The sequence below is a fragment of the Motacilla alba genome, chromosome 2 (genome assembly GCF_015832195.1).
Source record: "Motacilla alba alba isolate MOTALB_02 chromosome 2, Motacilla_alba_V1.0_pri, whole genome shotgun sequence".
Lineage (NCBI taxonomy): Eukaryota > Metazoa > Chordata > Aves > Passeriformes > Motacillidae > Motacilla > Motacilla alba.
In genome coordinates this window covers 65,611,208-65,626,011 of record NC_052017.1, presented here as the reverse complement: position 1 = coordinate 65,626,011, position 14,804 = coordinate 65,611,208, and positions in this window count along the sequence as shown.

Sequence of the window (14,804 nt, the reverse complement as noted above, 5' to 3'; positions counted from 1 at the left end):
TGCCCTGTGCTCTTCAACATCTTCATAAATTACTTGGATGCAGGACTGGAATGGACACTGAGCAAGTTCACAGATGATACAAAACTGAGAGCAGCTGTTGACTCCCTCGAAGGCAGAGATGAGAGACTTTGAAAGATGGGCAATCTCCAACTGCATGAAATTCAACAAGGGAAAGGTCTGGATTGTGCACCTGGGGCAGAACAACCCTGGATGTACAGACAGACTAGGGAATGAGAGGCTGTAAAGCAGCCCCATGGAAAGGGACCTGGGTGTCCTGGTCAGTGGCAAGTTGAACATGAGTCAGCAGTGCCCTGACAGCCAGGAGGGCCAAGTCTGTCCTGGGGGGCATCAGGCACAGCATGGCCAGCGAGCAAGGGAGGGGATTGTCCTGCTCTGCTCTGCACTGGTGCAGCCTCACCTCCAGTGCTGGGGCAGTTCTGGGTGCCACAGTACAAAGATATGGAGATCTTAGAGAGGATCCAAAGGAGGGCCACGCAAATGATAAAGAGCTTTGAGGGGAAGCCATATGAGGAGCAGCTGAGGTCATTTGGTCTATTTAGGCTGGAGAAGAGGAGACTGGGGGGAGATCTCATTGCAATTACAATTTCCTCATGAGGGGAAGAGGAGGGGCAGGCACTGATCTCTTCATTCTTGTGACCAGTGACAGGACCCGAGGGAATGGCCTGAAGTTGTGTCAGGGAAAGGTTAGATTGGATATTAGAAAAAGGTTCTTTCCCCACAGGGTGGCTGGGCACTGGAACAGGCTCTCCAGTGAAGCGGTCACAGCACCAAGCCTGAAAGAGTTCAAGATTTTGGACAATGCTCTTGGGCACATGGTGTCACTGTTGAGGATAGAAATGCAGGGCCAGGAGCTGGATTCGATGATCCCTGTAGATCCCTTCCAGCTCAGCATATTCTATAATTCTGTGATTCAGTGATTCAGTAACAAGTGGAACAACTAGACACCCTGAAATCCGTAACATATACACACAAATTTCACATTATACAGTTCGTACTGTGAACATGTACACATTGAGTCTCATTTGAGGCTGAGATAATATAGATGTGAATTTATTTTGAATCACAGCTGATTATACGTACTTTAAAACTCCAGCATAGGGAAATAATCTCTCCTTGAGCTGCCCTGGGTTGGATAAACACAATTTTCGCAGTGCTACCCCATGGCTGTAAGAGCTGCACGGTGAAGAGGGAGGGGAGAACCAACCTGTGCAAAAGATTATGGAGGGGAGAGAGAAGATTGCAGGACACAGATTGCTCCTGCCACAGTCCTTATGATCATTACCAAACTTGGGAGGAGGGAGTGACAACAGGGAGGATACAGAAGGTCTGGTTTTAGCAAAGCAGTTTACTTGTACATTGCGTGGTAGCAGGGAACAATGCCCATACATCACTTCACCAGAAAGACGTTTTAACACTGTTGCCCTTAGAATCCTTATTTTTGTTATCCACAGGACTTGTCTGAATCTTCACTCGCCTTCTCCTCTATCCCCGCCCCTTCCAGCTCCCAGAAGCCAGGCAGGGTTGGGCCAGCCTGCTCCTGGCCCTGCGGAGGAGGTGGCAGAAGGCTGGCCTTATTTACCTTAGCTGTTCCCCCGTGTAATCTGGGTAATCGTGTGGCTAATCGGCAGCACGGGGGAGCCCCCCACGCTGCAATTCACAATGCCAACCTATTCATATTTCATACAATGGGGTATTTAAGTCATCCCATGCCTTGCCAAGGCGATTGCACTCCCTTTGTTCCCATGTTTTCGGCAGGGGTCTCCAGCCCTACTCCCTATTTCACGCCAGCATATGTCCTAACTCTTGCCTGCTGCAGCTGTGCAAGGGTGGTTGTTTTTGTTTTGTTCTTCAAAACACACGAATTGATTATGGCAGTGTGAAATGTGGGTTAAAACAGTGCCCACATGTATGCATACATTAGCCATTTGCTACGTTGCAACTTCACAGCAAGGCGACTGACGAGGCAACAGTGCTCATGCTCTTCCATTTTGAATAGGCAATCTGTTAAGCATAAAAGGAAATAATAAATAAAAGACTGACTGAACATATTGTTTGAAAAATGACTCACTGTGCTATATCAAAGTGAAATTAAAAGTTCCTCTACCCCAATATACTGCAACTGTAAAGAATGATCAAATCTGTCTTGTAACACAAGATTACAGGGTCCATATGTATGGATATAGAATATTAAATTCAGACCATATTTCTGCAATAAAGATATTCACCTTTATATGCTTCCTATCTGATATTTGGCATGTAATGAACTCAGATTACAGGATCTAATCTCACCTTTGAACAAAAATGTCCACAATAAACTCCTCCAATTCAGGATTTACTTCTCCTAAGGGTGTGTTGATGTGTGGATAGGAATTGGCAAGGAGATACTGCCTTCATCTCCTAGGCTGGACCATCAGCTCTCTTCTGTCCCTGGCTCGCAATGGCAAAAAGTCAGTTCTCTCCAGGAACTCTTTTGCAGCTTGTACAGAACGTGTCTTGTGATTCCATTTCTCTCCGACGGTGTAAGGAAATGACACATCATTGCAACTGACTTAACGTTAATACTACAAGGGTAAGGTCTGGAACAGAAATTACTTTTTTGTTTTTATGAATAACTCTAAATGCATTGTAAAGTCATATAGGTAATTAAAAAGAAGTGTCATATGACATGCTAGAAGATGTCATTCATTCCTGGTTCAAGTTCATGCTACTTCATGGATGCCCTACTGGTGCTGAAACATGTCAGGCATGACTTTTTTCATAAATGCCTGAGCCATGTTCCTTGGCTTGTGTTCAACCAAGGGAAGTTCACACCTGTGCTCTGCATTACAATCCGTTTTCATTTTTTACTCCTGAAATTTGGGGAAAAAAACAGTTTTGAGCCAATTTTCCACACAAAGCTAAGTTTTCTACGAAGAATTAAATAATTAGCACACATGCAATATTTTACAGACTTAAGAATAATGTATGATGTAAAGTACCCAATAGGACAAATTTTTACAGCATGGTCAGCTAGTTTCTGAATGCTTAACTCTAAAGTTAGAAACCAGGAAATTCAAAATCTTGAAAGAAACAGAGGGCATGACGCAGACATATTTAAAATTTCATTTTGATTATCAAGGAAGTTACAAATCTTGTTTCAAAATACAACTTTCTAATGTCAGAATTTTGAAACTTCTTTATTTCTCCCCACACACACAAATCATAAAATAACTAAAACCATAAAGCTACTCAAGATTAAACTTTCAAGGCAGATTGTGGCACTAGAATGTGCAGCAACAAACTATCTGTACATCTCCCACTGAAGTCAAGCAGATTTTGTTCAAATTGCCAGCAATAGAATTTATACCACTTGAAAATGATCCTAATACAGCTAAATTTGCAAATGGTTATCTCCCCCTGCACCCAAACAGCAGGCACACAGCTCCAGCAATATAAATGTGTTAATCCCAGCACGATGTATTCCCACATCTCCCTGTATCAAATCATTCTAAAGGGTTTTCAATATACAAGTTAATTAGCTATAACGAAGTACTGAGTAACATCTAATGAAGACTGAGGCTTAAAATACCATAAATGCCTGTTGTACCCTTTCCCCCATCTTTAATATCAACCTATTATTTTGAAATGGGTTAGAGATATAGTTCAAGAGGCAGGTGGCATTTAATGAACATGTTTATTTATTATTTTGATTATATGTTAAACACTGTGGTCATTTTAAAATCTGTATTTTCAACAACATCTACCAGAACACCATTTCTCTATTAGCACCTCAAAATGCTATTACCACACATTATCTCTCTTTCTGTCTGTCTGTCTATCTATTCACTTGCAATGCTGAGCAAGAAGGTGAAACCATTTTTATACACTCTAATAACATACTGTTTCTCATTTTTTAAAACAATCAGTGCGTGAAGAAGCAATTGTGAACATTCTACACACAAAAAAAAAATTAAATCTCTGTAAAACTAATTGCACAAAATTAAAATTATACAAACACAAATGTCTGCAACATACAACTTGCAGAGACAAGTTGAAAAGCAACATGGGAGTAAACTTAATTACCTAAGAAATATCAACTACTTTCAGAAAACACAAAGATTCATGTTTTAAATTTAACTAAGAAATTAAAAACCCTAATTTATTTAATTAAGGTCCTGATCCTGACTGCAAGTGGAAGTCAATGAGAGTTTATCCATGTGAATCTCATAGCTTGAGTGGGACTGAACATTCCCTTTTGCTGTCTATCAAGGGTGAAACTCATCTTGTAATCCCACCACTTCATTAGCACCTTTCCAGCACATTATCTTTGCCCTAATCCTTTTGTCACTTTGGGGATTCAGGGTCATTAGAGCATTGAAGGGTCGATGCTATTGTGGTGGAGGTGTGAATTGATCACTAAGATGACAACTGGTGACAAGTATACTTTATTAGTCTGCTACTTTGCCTCTTAATTACTACTGATTAACCTGTCTGTTAAAAAGGAAATTTGGACTCCTTCTGCCATTGCCAAAGATTACACTGCTTTCTAATAGGAGTACACTCCCTAAAGGAGCCTATTTCGACGTAGTATATTTGCCCTACTCAATGGAGCTATTTAAGTGGGTAAATACAACAGGGTAGGGCCTGGCCCTTAAACTCACCCATTCTATTTTGTTTAGCTTTTCATTGAGAGAATTTCTCTGTCAAAAGAAAAAAAAAAAATCAAGTATTTCTGATTGCTTCTTTACCTTTCCAAAGTCATGAATAGGATCATCTCTTTTTCCCCAAAAGTCCTATTTTAGATGTGGCTGTGCTTGCTATTTGCATAGATTTCCCAGAGGAAGAACTGGCTTTCCAAACATCATTTTGCATTTAACTACACATTAAGAGAAAACAGCAACAACAAAAAAACCCAAACCAACCAACCAAACACAAAACCCCAACCAGAATGTTGCATCTTGCCAGATTTCATATGCTTCAAGTCTTAATTTTTGCTGACCACAAGAATTACACTTACTATTTAGTTTTACAGAACTCCTTGTTTAAAAAAAAAAAAAAAAAAAAAAAAACCAGTAAAAAATTAAAGAAAAAAAAAAAAGAAAATCCTTTTCAAGATAGATAGTTAGGATGGTAGACATATATTAATGGTTACTGAATACTGACAGTCTTACTACTTGCTCAATACTGACAATCTTTGGATTATTGGTTATTTTGTTTCAAACCTGGGTAAGCGTTTCTAAAGGAGATCCTTCTCAGCAGCAAGGGGAAATGAATGCAGAACTCTAAAAACTCTCTGTTCTCCTTTTTGACATTGATTAAAAAATAACAAGGACAACAAAAAGAAAACTACTCCCAGATCTCCTATTCTTACTCCAAAACCCACATAAACATTGGTCTCTGTATTACACTCCCTTCCAAACCCATGTGCTAAAACTAACTGGCAAAAAATAAGGACTTTAACAAATGTCTAATCTTAGATTTGGTACTAGAGACATTATAATATGACTCTAGGTGCTCAGGATGAATATTTGACCTTCTTGAGTCATCTGAAGTGTTCCAGGTTATTTAACAGGATCAGTATTTCACATCCTACTTTTTATGGATGACACATCTCCCATGAAGAAAAATTGCTACATAAAACTCAGATTGTCTCTGACTTTAATTTTGGTCAAAAGAAAACTTCAATCAGCTTGTGCAATATCTGATCCCTCCCTTCCTCTTCTAACCATGTCTACATAGAACTTTTGCAAAAGCTCTTGGTTCGCTTATTTTAAAAAATCTTGAAGATGATGAGAATTTTAATTAGTTTTTTTATTTGTTTCACTTGCAAAAAAATAACAAATACCTAAGGTATTAGTTGTCCAAGAGTAGTTTTACATGCATGGTCCTGTTGAAGAAAAAGTTCTTTCATTTTACCTCCACAGGTTCACACACAGCACATCTGCTCCTGACTAGAGTGTTGTTTGGTCTCTGGTCCCACTGTCTTCTTCAAAAAGAGACTCTGATCTTGATATTTTGGATGAAAGTCCCTGTAGACCCCATTTTAAACTGTAGCTACTTCAACTTCACTAGATTGGGTTTTAAACTCCTTTAATTTAATTAAGGCACAGCTCCGTAAGTGGTCAATGTAATTTCAGTCTGAGTGATTCACTTCAGTCTTCATTAACCAGTACCTTAACAGCTTGGCTTACCTGAAACAAATTGGCCTGTGTGGAAATAATCCCCACACCAACTGCAAGAGCTTTGGGGTTGATGAGCAAGATGTTTGGGAGACAGAACATATCTGTGAAGTAAAAGGGAGAAAGTGAGTGACTGTCAAGGTCACTCCTGAAACCAGTGTTAGTGCTTGCTTTACACAGCCTGCTCTAACAAATGTAGCCTTAGGGAATTCCTGTAATCTGACAGCATTTCTGGAAACAATCACACCTAGATATCCATGCCTGAAGATGGGTACTAAGAGACAGTTGACACGGTAAAGGCACTGAAACCGACTGGTGCAGTGAGATGCAACTGAGATCTTTCCCTACCATCACCATGCTGATGACTCAAAATGGGGTTCCCACAAAACATAATTACCTTCCTGCAATAGAAAACCAGTGAGCAGTCCTTCCTGGAAGGAGAGTGGCTGAATAACCATAATCTGCTCTTTATGATCTAGGTAAATCATGAGGTCATGTAGTTTTTCGGTTAAAAAAAAAAAAAATCAGGTAAGTGATCACTGTATGTCTGAACAGCTTTTCCAGTGATTTGAGATATTTTTATTTTACATTAGAAAACATGGACTGTCTTTAGCACAGCCTTTAAGCTTTAGTAGAATTGTCAGCAATTTCTGTGGTTGAGCCACTGCATGCTGTTGAGTTCTTTGCCCCAAAACTCCTCACAGATCAGAAAGGTATTGTCCTCCTGTGGAAACTTCCACTCTATTGAAATCTAAAAAGTACACAATTATCTGTCTTGAAAAAAAAATTATATATGTATGCCAAGTCAATAAAAAAATTCACAGAAACTTCTTTAAGGAAATTTCTATCAAAGAAGGTAGACCTTACATGATATGGGAAAACAGTAGTCCAGAAAAAAAAGATGATAAATACCCTGGGGAGGGGAAACTAAGTGTACTGCAGTGGCTGACTGTGCTAACTTGATGGCCCAGGCAGGATGGCATTGTGGAGAAGCAAATAAGTGATACTAACTCTGCATCTGGTAATGAGAAAAGCACTACTGGAATACACTTTGACATGCATACATAAAAAATTAGTCAAATAATTTGAAAAATTTAGAAGAATCACACAAATAAAGGACTGAAAAAATAAGACGAAAAATGGGAGAAGACTTCAATTTCTCCTGGAGGAAAAGACCTAGTATCAAAAGGGAAATTAGCTGGCTAAATTCCTGGTTAAAAGCTGGGAATAGTTTTACTTTGAGCTGAAGGAGAGCATATACTTTTCAGGAGTGTATATATTCCTTTTTAATGACTGAACAGAGACTCTTCAATAACAGCTGATCCACTCTAACAGGCAGAGCTGACCGAGTTTCTGGAGAGTTGCTCTTTCAAGCAGAGCATCAGCAGATGATTATGCACCCGAGCCAGCTCCAGGGTCTGTGTGGCAGAGGCCATAGCTGATGACAGCAGTGATCAGATCTAGACTTAGCATTTCTATATGAATATGCTTAACACTGCTCATTTACTTCCACTGCAGGAATAGTTCTGTGGTTTCTTCCCTCCCACATTCCTGTGTCCCTAGCCTGTTGTTCAACTGTATAACAACCAGGCACAACCCAGCTACTACATATCCAAAGCCCTGTCACATATAGCCTTACTGAATGAGCCTAAGAATGCCACAGCACACATTCACAAAGAAATTAAGGTAGTCTTTTGTTAAAAAATATGCTGGTATTATGAATTGGTATAAGCAAGACTTGCAGTTCAAGAGATAGCTGTTTGGATAGGTAAAACACATGACATGAAGTCCTGGTCAGATTGATAGATTAGCTCAGAGCTCTGGCATTTGGATTAAAGCAGTATAGAAATGAATCTTATATTTGACATTTAAAACACTTTCAAAGGGAACCTTTTCCACTGCCTGCACTTTCTTAAATTACAGCAGAAAGAACTGCCATGGCAGAACAGTGTGAGAAATTACTATCCTACTGCTTCTCTGTTTTCCCACGTTATGACTGAAGACATTAGTCCCTGAATCATTTTACATCCAGGCATTATGTGCAACAACACTGTAATAAACAGACAATGCAACAGAAAGAAAATTTGAAAATTCATTTCTCATTTCTTTTAGACAACATCTAGAATATAAATGTGGGTTGTGGCAGCTCCAGCTGAAAAAGAAAAAAGAAAAAAAGAAAGGCTGCTTTTGAGGGCCATGACTAAAAACTTTAGATTTATATAGTCTGACTCCCATTTCCCACACGACCTTGGCAAAGTCACTTATTGTAACATTTTCAGAAATGGATGCTATTTCCTCAGGCTTTCATTCTACTTCTCATCTCCAGAGTATATGACTGTTTTGCATGTACAACCAATAGCAAAAGTAAAAGTCTCAAGGGACTTTATGGAGTCTCTGGATCTTGATCCTTTCAGGGCTTCAGAGCTGTTTGATGTAACATACATATAGCATGATTTGTTAGCTGTTCCAGGACTTCTCTCATGAAACTTTGGGTTTATGGACTGCCAGAGTTTCCAAAGCCCAGTTTGAGACAGCTAAATCATCCAGTAAATCAGTAAGAGACATAGTAGTTCTAAAATATCAGATATTTTCCCAACTAATTTCTTCCCATCACATGACACAAAACATTTAATGACTGAAGAACACAAAAAAGTGAAAAGGGAGTGTTTCATCTCTCCCTTATTTCTCGGCTCTCAAGACAGAGCTCTAGCTATTTTTGAATGGTTGAGGAAGTAAGGAGATAACCACTGAATAATTTGAAGAACTTCATAGTTGGAGGAAGTGAAGTGAAATGTATTATGCATATACTGTATATGTCAAGGGCTTTGTAGATTTGCTAGCAATTTACATTGTTTTATAACAAACACCCTCTCAAACCCAGATATTAAGATTAAATTGCCAACTGAAATCTCGGTCTCCTGCAGTGTTAAATAAATAGTACGTATTTTAGGACTGAAAGGATCAATCCAGATAGGAAGGACTATATCAGACTATAAATTCAAACAGACCAAGTTCTGCTAATCTGCTAAATTTGCTATTGTAGGATATTTAAGTATAGTGCATACGTCCCCTTTATTGTCACCAATCTCTCTCATGGCCAAGCTGGGGTAGGATATCAACCCTCAGAATCATAAGAAATCACATTATAATAAATATTTAGACAAGTTTGGCAGAGCATGGGAAGTTGAAGTGCTCTAACAGACCTTGGAAAAACTCCGGACTCTCTGTAGATATTCATCCCACCAGCTTTAGAAATCCTCTTATTCTTTTCTCAGGACAGCTTCAGCAGTGCCACTTAGGGTTCTCACTGAAATTTTCCACGGGTGAGCTCTACATTTTACTGTGCCCATAGGAAATGTCATTTCTCATTGCCATGGCTTGAACTTTTATTTCCACCTTCTTCGTTTCAGTTGTGTGCACATCAAGTATTCATTAGCTAACATTTCTTCCCTTCTTTTTCTTTCTTTTTAGAAAGAACATATGCTTCTTTCCTTCTTTGTCTTTCTTTTTAGACAGAATATATGTAAGCATGTAAGCATAATCACTTAAATACTCTATGTAGACCTCATAAGATGTTCTATTAAGTCCAAACTATGCCAAGGTGAAAATAACCCTTGCTTTACTCACCAGATCATAAAAACAGCTTAGCTTCTCTGAACATTCTGGTCATAAGGCTTTCTCATAAAAGTTGGAAATGGTACCAAACTTGTGATGAACCTGTTCTTTAGTTCCTTTGAACAGCTCTAACCACCAGGAGCAGGACAGGGGACTGTCTGCCCCTCTTACCAGCAAAACTCCACAGGGACAATAATCAGCAAAGAAAAGACAGTGTTCACATTTGTTTCAGTAGTTAAACCAAAAAGAACTGGAGTGAAAGTCATCCATACAGTTGACTATAATATTGCACACCTGTAGTGAAATCCTGGCAAGTAACTGCATCAAGTCACTGTGCTTGCACTGATTGCCTTTTATGCTAGAAAAATCCAGGTGTACAAGATTAACCATAAGGGGAATTAAAGCAGATGAAAAAACATTATGCAGGCATGAAATACATAAAATTAAAATATTGGAGGGGGGAAAAAACAACACCTAGAAAACAACAGAAATCTATCTACAAAACCAAGATCTGAACAGGATCAAAAGAACTACCTCTGGCATTCACTTGTGATTCCCTCAAAATATGATGAAAGATATCTCTGCCTGGAAAAAATAATTTTAAAAAAGACACTCACTTCCAATAGTTTTCTTAACGGCAACCTTCTAATATTTTGGAAACAAAGAAACTGCAGTACACTAAATGTTTGAGATGAATGTGGACACAAACTTTCTAACACCTCAGTAAATACTTGAAAGAACATTACTCTGATATCTGTAAATCAGGGCACTTCAAATTAACCCCACATTCATTAAAAAGCTTGCTGATTTTATGTTTTTATTATCATTCTGATACAAGCCTGAGAACAAAAGTGCTTAACAATTCCAGTCAAATAGGATCAGGGCATTAATTCTTGTTTGGATGCAAGAGCAACATAAATCATCTGTTCCAGGCTAACAATTTAAAGAGTGCAGAGCGCATTATGTTAAATAAAGTATTAACACTGAGTTAAGAACAGCTATTAAGGGACTTTGAGAATTCTGGCTCACATTACCTTACACCATTTTTTTTTTAAATAACCTTATTCCAGCTTTTTAATCCCATAATTATTCCGTAACAGTTTTGTCAGAAAACTCCTGTTTCTAACCATATGTAGCTGTAAGACATCATATGAGCTCCTTCAGTTGAATTCTTATTCTTAATATCAGCCTGACCCACATTAACAACATTTAGATTTTAACATATATATATATATATATATGACTTTGTTATTGCAAGATGATTAAATAAAGTGTACTTGATAATCTAAATTTGTGGATTTTGAAACAAACTGCTGAAATGGTGAAGAAAAAAATCAACTTTTATTTTTGCGTGAACATGTATGCATCCACATGTATACACACATTAGTATGTACTTGTGTGTGCCTTCACTCAGTCATTTAGCAGAATGACTTCCCAGTCACTTTCAAAGCCTGTAGATCAACCGTCTGAGGCTCTTCTGTTGTGACCTTGGTTTTCTTTCCAAGATGTTTTCTCTTGGTCTCTTCCTAATTTCAGTGGATATACCAGATCCGCTGTTGTGCAGACACACATACTGGATGTTGCCACAAAACTCATTAAGAGCTTTAGATGCTGAGAGTGTAAGAATTCCTTAGCGGTGAGGCTGATGTGGTAGCAGTGGGGGAAGGTGGGTGACGCATTCATGAATTCATGGATTGGCTTGGCTTATGTATCAGATCAGACAGGCCATACCCATCACTCATTCTGAGCGGAATGCTGCTACCCTAATTGCCTTGCTCCAAGATTTTTTTTTTTCACAACCTCCTTCTTATAGAGTTCTGTTTTCCTCCATGACACCTGTGATCTCCTTGATTCAAAGAGGCAGGATTGTGCATGTATGACATATCTAGAGGGCATATGGCAACTATATTTGTTTACATAAATACCTATCTACAGAGAAAGAACTCTCCAATATTACAGATAATTGATGTTTAGTCGGAAATCAGAGAAAGCTTTGGAAAATTTTCCAGTTGCAAAATGTTCAGAGGGTCTAAATTCAGTAGTATGGAAAAAACCTAACCAAAATAATTTTATATTACAGTAGCTATCAGAGATGGTAAATAACAGCTTTAAAAAGGACATGTCTTACTTACTGTCTGTGCTTTTTGTCCCTTCAGTACAAGAAAGACAGGGACAAACTGGAGAAGGTCTTGCTGAAGAGACTTTCCCATTTGGTTGCACCAAAGATTGGAGCTCTACAGAAGATTTGGACTGGATGACCTCCTAAATTCCTTCCAGACACTGTTATTCTATCACTCTGATAGACTTTCCATTACATCTCTTCATTAGAAATTATTTGAAATATAACTGGAATAATGTAAAGAGAAAAAAGGTCTCAGGGATTATTCTGGTCTGTTCAATTCCCACCTTTTCCTTGGACAGATTTTCCATCTGACAACTCCATAAAGCTTTAAGGTAACTAAGAAGGTAGCACCCGATCCTATTGGATATAAGTACATTTGTCACAGAAATTGATTGGAACAATTACCTGAATAAATAGATATAACATATCTTTTAGTGCCATAAAAGTGACATGACTGCAGGTAAATCATATGAATAATTACAACCAGGAGCCCAGGTTTTCCAATCACTTTCCATACATACTTTGAATTTCAGGGCCTTCTGGTGACTAATTTACCTCTTTTTGTAGGGAAATTAAAGAACAGATTTGCAGTGATTGTCAAGATGAAAGGTACCAGTGAATTAACAGCAAAAATAAACATGACACTTTTAACATTGAATTTTGCTTCATCTTTGTTAAGTCTCACAAGTATTAATGTGAACACAGTGTCAAGAGAATGAATTTTTATGTCTGCAGCTGAGATTAATTCATTCATGAAATGAAAATACTTTTTGTGAAACAAATAAACCTTTCTTCAGGCAGAACTGAAAATAGTTTATAAAACCTTACCCAATCAGAGAAAATAAGAAAATTGCATGATTGAGATGACTGTTCTGATAGATTGTATGAACTATTTAATTTTCAAAGGAACTTTCCAAGCAGAGAATCTATGGGAAAATCAAATATGAACACTGTTTACATGACAAGTAATTGAAATATTTTCATTTAACATTTTAGACATAAAATTCCATTTTAAGAAAAAAAACCCTCAGTTGCCCATTGTCAATTTAAAACAAAAGCTAAAATGGCCAAGAAAAATAATTGGCACAAAGACAATGTGAAATTTTTACCCTTTTTAGTACATAGCTCAGTCAGCTTTAGAGCAGGGAAGATCCTGAAAATGTCTGGATATACTTTTAAATACATGTAAAGAAATTGTTTTCATGGAAATTTATCTGACTTCCCAACCAGCTCTACATTTCACAGAAAAGTTTAAGTTTCTACAAAGTCAAATTTGCACTAGAGAGGCTAATTATTACTGATAAAAAGAGGACTACATTTTCTGAAAATAATAACCTGTTATTATAGACAGACTATCTATCTAAAAAATTTACCAAAGGAGCTCTGTCCCTTATGTCCTGTAATAATTTAATTTTTGATTTTGGATTTTTGACCCCAACATTTTCTTAATTATATACACATAAATGTGTGTGCCTATCTGTGTCCTGTTCACTTTTTTTTCATGTGTTTATATAAACTAGAGGAACAAACCCAAGACAAACTCAAATAGATAGGAAAATTTGGTATGTCTGTTTTGACTGACCTTTTCTTTCTCCCATTTTAGCTTGTTTTCTTTCCATTTAACACAATTATTTCCCAATTCACCATATTTATTTTTGACCTTGAATTTTCTAACAATTTTGGTAAGGCCTGAACTGTAAGGCCTGAACTGTACAAGCCATGACTCTATGAACATGAGCCAGCGTGTTCTCTTGTACAGGGTGTTGTCAAACAGAAGGTTTGGGGAACATCAGGGTAGGGCTTTTGCACCTTTCCTGTTTCAGCTGAAAATAATTGTTGTGAAATGTAGCTGAACCTCTGCTTTGAAGAGCCCAAGTGAGAACATGCATATTTTTATTTCAGAACTCATTCCCAGCTTGGCCAAGTAATCCAGAAGTGTGCCCCATCACTGCTGGTTTCAGGCCCTCTGAACACAATCTTCCCCTATTTGTGTTGAAAGTCCTAGTTGTGAGCAAATCCGTTTGGAAATGCCAGGGGAAGTAAGAGGCAAAAAAGGGGTTTTGCATTTCTCAGGTCATTATCACACCAGACTATGATTCAAAATGCTTTTAGACACCCAGTTTGTATAAACATGCAAAGTTTGGTCGAGTACCTAAGGATTGTCAGCCTGGAAAAATAGTGAGGATTCACATGCTGGGTCACTAGCTCCAGCTTCCACTCACATTCACATCAGGCCCTCAGCTTCTGGATGAAACCAGAGCAAGTTGCCAAGAACAACGTACAAGAGATAGCCAGATGTTTTCCAGCCTGAGGAAAAACCTGGTTCAGATGGGTGCACTCTGAAATTTGGACCAGAGTGCAGGTCTTTTTGTCTGGTCTCTGCCTGCATGAAACATAATGAAGAATTCAGATTCTTACATTTGCCATAACAAGGCTAATATAGAATAAAAGATGAACAATTTAAAATAAAAATAACTGAATCTTGGTCTAAACTGGAAAAAACAAATCCCAAACAAGTAAAAACCAGTAAGACTAACCATAAAACAGATGGATAGAGTTACTTAAGTAGTGTAACTAAGCACAAAGATTATGGAGCTCCTTTAGCTTCCACAACTTACCCATTAGACCCATCTATTCTCTTTTCATATGACAAACACTAGTCCTTGAAGACAGGGAACTTCTTTTTTTTGTATAGACTTTTACAGACTTAAAGTGGAATTCTTCTTAGCTGAATCCTGCATGTTAGTGTGAGACACCAAAAGGCTCATATGCCATGGAGCCCCAAGAGGGTGAATGAAGGTGTCCCTCCCAGACCCTGCAAGTCACCACAGATTTGACTATGACACAGAGATAACTACACTGCAATTAAGTTCCCTTTAGCTATATG